The sequence below is a fragment of the Phyllostomus discolor genome, chromosome 5, assembly GCF_004126475.2.
Source record: "Phyllostomus discolor isolate MPI-MPIP mPhyDis1 chromosome 5, mPhyDis1.pri.v3, whole genome shotgun sequence".
Classification (NCBI taxonomy): Eukaryota; Metazoa; Chordata; class Mammalia; order Chiroptera; family Phyllostomidae; genus Phyllostomus; species Phyllostomus discolor.
The window spans coordinates 82,256,995-82,265,267 of NC_040907.2; the positions used below are offsets into that span (position 1 = coordinate 82,256,995).

The 8,273-nt window shown below is 38.6% G+C and overlaps 1 pseudogene; it reads right to left on the reverse strand.

Moving 5' to 3' along the window:
• Positions 1–2,370: 2,370 nt before the first annotated feature.
• On the reverse strand, positions 2,371–3,421 carry LOC114496800 (annotated as a pseudogene).
• Between the last annotated feature and the right edge of the window lie 4,852 nt (positions 3,422–8,273).

The window sequence follows — 8,273 nt, forward strand, 5'->3', positions numbered from 1 at the left end:
AGCAACTGCCAAAAATGGCATTTTATCAGGGCAAACCATAATCAAATTTTAAAGGAAATATGTTTCCAGGTTTACCAGTATCAAATAACTGCAGTTATGTGACTACTTCTTGTCCGTATGGATTATATTCTCAAAGCACAATAATTATGTTAGATTCCACATAGTTCTTTTCTTAATTATATTTTATTGATTATGCTAGTACAATTGTCCTGATCCATATAGTTCTTTAAATTATATATCTGAAATAGAAAAGCTCAATATCTCTGGAGTCTATTACAAACATATATTGATTAACGGAAGAAAAACACAAGCAAAGTAAAGCCTATTCTTTTTCTAACTGTATGACAATCCACTAAAAGAAGGCAATTATGCTACTGATAATAGAAATGATCATAATTATCATAAAAACAAGTTTGAATATATATAAAGAAAAGTTCATCTATACCCAAAAAAGTGACCATTTCCCAGCTCAAAACAAAAAATAAATCACTATATTAAAGAATAGCCTTTAGTCTGAGCAACACAATACTGTAACAATTACAGGCACCAAAAGACAAGTAAGGCTACATTAGAGTTTTAAATGAGGTTTCCTGGCAAATGAAATGAAATTTCCTTTTTTTTTAATGTTTCATTTTATTTATTTATATCTTTGGAAACTAGGATACAACAATGCAACAAAATATGTAAGACACACATGGTTGGAAGTACCTTCTGGAAACTGCAGGATAATTATACTTGTGTTTTTATTCATCATTGATAGAATAGAACTAGATAACTTTCTAACCAACCAAGCAATTCTTGTGCTTTCCCCTCTGCTGTGAAACAGGCATGAACACTTAATCAAACTATCAACAGAAAAGTTCAATTGGTCTTTGGAGTTTCACATATAGCAGTAGAATTTTTATCAGCTTGTAAAATGTTAATAGTTTATATAATAGAACAAATATTTTTTTAAATGTTTTTGACAGAAATCTTTAAAGTTACAACAGTATTGCCAATTCTTTCCAAATATAAGTAATTAATGTAAGGACAAATGATACAGATAAATATAAACTCAAAAGTAATTGAAAACATAGAAATATATTTTACATTGTATTATAAAATAAAGGTGATTTTACAAGTTGCACTGTTTTATATGCTAAAACACCAAGGAGATTTTTAGAATGTGTTAATGTAATAAAATGTAACACAATTAATTGAGAGAATTTATGATGTATAAGTATATAAGATATTGATAAAATAAATACCAAGTTACCAAAATTAATTGTGCAAATAGAATGTTACTTTCACCTTTCAAACTCTGTATATCCATTCCTTATACTTTTACCCTATTACACCCTCACAAAATATCCTAAATTTTGTGTAATGCATTTGTTTATGTTACCATATGTGTACATAATTAAAAAATAAATTGTTTGGTTTTGTCTGTTTTTGAAGTATGTGTGATTTTTAAGCTAAATATTAATTACTTGTGTTTTTTGCTTCATCTATGCAGCCTCAGTTTATTTTTTCCATTGCCATATTTAAGCTACTTTGTTAATATCCCTGGTAAGTGAAATGTTTTACCTACTTACATACCATAGTAATCTCGAATTAACAGCTTCACTTAAACAAAACTGATGAGTGGGCAACACAGTTACTTTATGTTAAAGTGTTTGTGTTGTATTTATCACAGCATTCAGAGATAAATGTGAATCGTAGTGGTGTGTGTTACAGCTGTAACCCTATGATATCCTTGAGAACATACACCACCCAGTTTGAGGAGAATTACAAATTCAAAAGAAGAAGTCCAACAATCAAAAGTAATTGAAAATAATTTCAGGTGTTACTTTTGTGGTTTCAAGACCAATGAAGAGGTTCCATTTCCTCTTCTTTTTAATTCTTTCACATTCCATAACTGCTTTGTGCCTCTTTTCTTCTCACTCTCAGTTCCCCCAGGAAACTGCCAATCACCTTTCCTTTTGGTTCTTCTCTTTCCCGTTTCTCTCTTAGCCCAGAAGCTCCTCCCTTCTGGTCAAACCTCTCCACCAAGTTCTTTGGTAAATAATATTCTTCTCTCATGAGAATATTCTGTTGAGTAAAATTCTTCACCTCCTTATACAACATTGTAATAAAAAATTAGTACTTCTGAATCTAAAAAAGACTATTAAGTGAGCGATACCGTCCTTTACTTAAAAGCATTTGTGTTTTCTTCTTCTTTTTCCTTTTTTTTTTTTTGGCTGAGTACAGTGAACTTTGTTGATGATGCATGACCCCCTTCCCTTCTTCAGGGGGTCTAGGATGAAAACTGTGGAGGTCATGAGCAACACCATCAGAGCAAGGGCTCCCTAGCAGCTGAGGGTCTCTCTTCCCCTTGTTGGGGTGGGTGGTCCAGGGAGCTCTTACCCCTTGGAGGCCATATGGACCATAATGTCCACCACCCTGCTGCTGTAGCCAAACACATTGTCATATGAGGAAATGAGTTTGGCAAAGTTGTCACTGGGGGCAATGACAGCCCTGACATCAAAGGTAGAGGAATGGGTGTCACTATTAAAGTCGCAGGAGACAACCTGGTCTTCGGTATAGCCCAAGGTGTCCTTGAGGGGGCCCTCGGATATCTGCTTCACCACCTCCTTGATGTCATCATATTTGGCAGCTTTCTCCATGCTGCAGGTCAGATTCACAACTGACACATTGAGGATGGGGACACAGAAGGCCATACCAGTGAGCTTCCCATTCAGCTCAGGGATAACCGTGTCCACAGCCTTGGCAGTGCCAGTAGAAGCAGGGATAATGTTCTGAGCTGCTCCTCAGTCATCACACCACAGCTTCCCAGAGGGACCATCCAAGGTCTTCTATGTGGCAGTGATGCATGGACTGTGGTCATGAGTCCCTCCACGATGCCAAAGTTGTCATGGATGACCTTGGCCATGGGGGCCAAGTAGTTGATGGTGCAGGAGGCTTTGCTGACAATCTTCATGGAGCTGTCTGTCATACCTGTCATGGTTCACATCCATCACAAACACAGGGGGCATCCTCAGAAGGGGCATAGATAGGGAGCCTCTTGGCTCCACCCTTCAAATGAGCCGCAGCCTTCTCTATGGTTGTGAAGACACCAGTGGACTCCACAACACACTCAGCACCAGCATCGCCCCATTTGATGGTGGCAGGATCTGGCTCCTGGAAGATGGAGTTGGACTTTCCATTGCTGACAAGCTTCCTGTTCTCAGCCTCGACTGTGCCTTTGAACTTGCCATGAGTAGAATCATACTGGAACATGTAAACCATGTTGTTGAAGTCAATGAAGGGGCCACTGATGGCAACAATACCAACTTTGCCAGAGTAAAAAGCAGCCCTGGTGACCAGACACCCAATACAGCCAAATCCGTTCACTCTGACCTTAACCATCGGGTCTCAGGGTTGCAGCTGTCTCTGTGCAGGAAGATGCATCTGTCTGTCCAATAGGAGGAGCAAAAGAGCCTGTGTTTTCTTTATAACATTGAGTGATAAAAGTGAAGAAGGTGAAAAGTATGTGTAAGGGAAGTATCCTTAATGATAGAATATTAATAGGAAAAGAAAACCTTTTTTAACCCAAAACTAGATATAATGAAGTGTTGGATTTGCTCAGTGGTATTTTAGTTAGATAGCTAAGCACTTATAAATAAAAATAATACATTTACCTTGAAATGTCCACAGGAAAAATAACTTTTTAAAATTGGTATTCTGTAACCCTCTAGCTCCTAACTCCTTTTCTCACTAAAACAATTATAATTTTTGAGATTTGACCCTTTTCTATTTCCCATCTTACTGCAAAGCAAAGTAGAGAAAATGGGGATATCAACTTGCTACCATAGGGAACTCCTTGACATAGTGGTCATCAGTCCAATATTCAGAAATATATTACTTCTGTACATGCAATCAGTCTCAATTATAAAATGACAAACAACAGTCGTGACCATCCAATGAGTCAAATCTTTGTACACTGGAACCCACACTGTTGGGAATTGCCCTGCCTGGTATCAGAAGCTGTATCCCCCACCTAGGCTAAGGCTAAGGGAACACCCTTGGGACCGTAAGCCAGCAAGGAGACAAAAGCTTATCTCTCTGGCAGCAGTGCTGCTTCTGCTGCTTCATTCATAACTGAACCCCAAAGCTTGGTCGGTTAGCCAGTGACGGGTAAGATTCCCCAAGGGGGGGACGATCTAAGACAGACACGATCACGTGGGAGGCCCCCAAAAGAAGGACTTTGAGAGCTACAACAAAAGGGGGTGATGGACCCTCACTCCTCAGCTTTGACATAGCCTGAGTCCTCATCATCTGGGAGAAAATCTCCTTATCTCTTGGTTGCCTTAGTTCCCTTGCTCCACCTAAGCCTGAAACAATGACAGGGTGTTGCAGCTCTGTGCTGAAAAGGGCAGGTTCCCCGGGTGATCAGGCCTAAGAAAGAACATATAAATTCCTGTGAAACCTTCTTTGTTTAGAATGCTCTCAGTTGAATGAGAAGGGTCCAAGGAGGAAGGTAGTTTGTTCCTTAAAAGTCTTACAGCTCTTTGACCCTGACTCAAAATAGGCCCTCAGACCTCCTTGTTTTCTATTGTTTGATCCTTACTTCCTAGCGATGAGTAATGAGCTTTTACCTGAATTCTTATGCAAACGAAACCAATAAAAAGCCACTCCAGAGGGGGAACGGGGCACTCTCCCCACCAGGGAGGGTGGCCATGGCGCCCTCCAGGAGAGAGGGTGGCCAAGCGCTCCCCACTAGAGGGAGTGGCCATTCTGTCCCTACTTCTCCACAGAAACAAGTCTGTCTCTGTGCATGTTTTTTTCTTGAGTTTCGACGAGCCATCCGCAGCGTTCCGTGATCACTGCTGGCTGGTGACCCATGCATCACCACACAGATATTTCTTTTTCACCAAATGAAACTTTCACACCTTATTACTTCTCTTTTCAAATTTCTAAAACCTGTCTTCCAATTAAATGATCCTGTTTCCCATTTCACTGAAAAATAGAAGAATCAGAGACCTTTCCTCCTGTTCCCACCACAAGTACCAACCTACCTGAGTTACAAAGTCTGCACTTGTTCCCCCTTGCTGTGGATGAACTTCAGAGGGTGGCCACTCCTGTATGCCAGGGGGATCCTCTCCCCTACTCAAGAGTGAGTCCAGCATTTGTCCCATCTCACACCTGTAGCTGTGATTTTTTCCTCTTTAGAGGACCATTCTCATTAACATACATACATACTGTAATTATGTTAAAAAAATTAAGCTTCTCTTGATCCCACTTACCCCTTCAGTTTCCATGTCATTTCTCTGTGCTCTTTACTGTAGAACCCTTGGAAAGTGTTACTACAATCTTTTCTCCATCTTTTCTCCTTCTATTTTGGAACCCTCTCCAGTCTGGCCTTCATCGGCCCTTCCATTAAAAAAGGGTTCCTGTCAATCTCACTAATGACTATCATGCTGCAAAAGTCAATGGTTAATCCTCAGTCCTCATCCTACTTCAACTCCCTACTGGGAGTTTTTGACCCAGTTGATCTCTCCCTCCTGGACACTTCCTAACCATTTCCTCCCGGTTCTCTGGCCACCTTAGTGGCTGCTTTTTGTCAGTTTCCTTTGCTAGCTGCAGGCCCCAGAGCTCAGACCTCCTCTCTTCTCTGCCTGCATTTGCTCCCCTGGCCATCTCATCCAGGCTTGGACATGCTGGCAGTCCAGACCTTTCCCTGGAACACCAAAGTCAAATCCACTTGCTTGCTCACCATCTCCACTTGAATTCATCACAAACTCATCATAACCCCCAAAAAACTGCTATCCCTGTCCTCCTCCAAACCTGCTCCTCTCCCCATCAACCCCATCTTGATAAGGAGCAACTCCATCATTTTTCTAACCTTTGAGTCAACCTTGGCTTCCTTCTTTCTCTCACAGCACTCACCCCAACAAAGCCAGCACCAAATTTTGTTGCTTCTATCATCAAAATACATCTAATTTTGTTCCTTGGGAGGATGATCCAACTGCAGGAATTATATTTATTTGGGGACTCTGTTAATTTGAGTGATCTGGAGTTTTCCAAGTGTCATAGACAGTAAGTAGACTGTCTGACTAAATACAATAAATGAAGTATAGTCAGGCACAGAAGCAGGCTTAAGAGAAGGACAGCACACACTACCTAGTACAAATCTCAATTTCTTTAGCAACGAGGCAGTTACAGAATGCCAGGAGTATCTAATTATTTTTAACATTTCTTAAAATATACATTTTTAACCTACAATTTCAATCTTGAGATTTGCTTCAAATTCCAGCCCAAGCAAATCATATACTATATTAAAGAAATTTAATTCTGAACACATTGGTGATCCCTTTATATAATACATATTATATATTTATGTATAAATGTTTATTATACATATAAATAAGTATACTTTCTTATACATAAAAATATTTACATAATACATATATGTTATATGTATTATATTATAAAACTATAAAACTGAGTTTTTCATACTATAGAAAAAGTGAGTTTTCACACATGGTAAAAAATCTTTGAATTAATAAAAGGTAATAAAAGTTCTTAGATCTTTTGTATTAGCAATGATACTCAACATTTTTATTAATTATTCACAATACTACCATAGAATGGGGTAAATAATATATGTCCACACCAAGACCTATAGAAAAGTGTTCATACCAGTCTTATTCATAATAACCAAAAACTGGAAACCAAATGCTATCAATAGGAGAAGGGATAACTAAGTTATGGAATAGTTACACAATGAGACATTACTCAAGAATAAAAAGAACTAATTCCTGATGCAACAATATGGATATATCTCACAGATACTATATTGACAACAGATATGAGGCAGAAAGAAGTCAAATCCAAGGCATTCTTATTGTATGATACCATTTATATGAAGTTCAGAAACAGATAAAACTAATCTGTGGTGACTAAAATCAGAAAATGGTTGTTTTGGGGGAGGAAATTATCTGAAAAACTGGAAAGGAGCACAAAGGAACTTTTGTGGGGTGATGAACATGTTCTCTATCTTGTTTGAGTGGTGATTACATGAGTATATACAATTGATAAAAGTCATCAAAGTACAGTAAGATTGAAGATTTTTATTATGTGCAAATTCAACTTTAAAAAATTATTGTACAAAGGGCTATTATTAAATACAGTTTGTGCCATAGTTGATTTAATCATTCCTCTAATGTGGGCATTAGTTTTTTCACTTTTTCACAATCATGAATTATAATACAATAAATATCTTTGTGTATATATTACATTGATCCACACAAAATTACCAATCTTCAATATTTCAATCTATAAAAATGACAAGTCCATATGTTCCAACATAATAAATTTTTAATATTTTGGATTATTCCCTTACATTAAATTTTTAGAGTTGAGAGATTTGAGCAAAACTTATTTACACAATACAATGTTGACACATATCGCTAAATGCTTTTCCTACCAGTTGGACAAATTTTCTAACCTTTTATGAAAGTGTCTACTTGCACCTTAATATTTTTAATTCTTTGTAATTTGATAGCCACTTACATCTCTTCCCACAACCACATGCAGTCTCTTCTATCTTACCAGCACTTTGTAGCTCTCTTATATTCTTCTTCGTTCATGTATGTGTACACTTACGGGTGTATAAGAAAACTTCTGGAGGACAAGTACGATCTCTTTTTTATCTCCTAGCCTAATGCCTATGCATGTCATTCATTCACTCAAGGAACATCTATTGAGTTCACACAATAGACCAGTAACTGAGGTAGGTGCAACAGGCATTCAAAATGTTCACTGAACTGAACACCACTGGTTTTACATATCATTTTATCTCATTCAATATTCCTGCCCCACGTCTTAAATTTCCAAATTGAGACTTTCTCATTTCTACGGTGCACTAATCTGGAAACAAAAGCTCTGAAAGTTTAGCCTTTAAATATTTTGAGTATGTCGGGTCCTTCCATTAGCCCTGTTAATAATTCCTTAAAATGCACCTGAGCGCCAGTCTCTGGGGGACTTTAGAAGGGGATAGTAAAGTCGAGGGCGGCCTAGTGGTGAAGGGACTTTCCACCGAAGTCTAAAGGGCGCCAGGGTCATAAATTTCACTATAACGACAACAGTGTAATGAATATGCAAATCATGGCAGCGACAGCACCCTGTAGTTCCGGAAGCGCTGGCAGCCCCAACCCGTTCCTCTGGGTCGACTAACCTAGCAGAGCAGGGCTTGCCTCTCTCTCAGATTCAGAGACGAGCCCCACCCCCTGCCCCGCCCCGCGCCTAGAGCC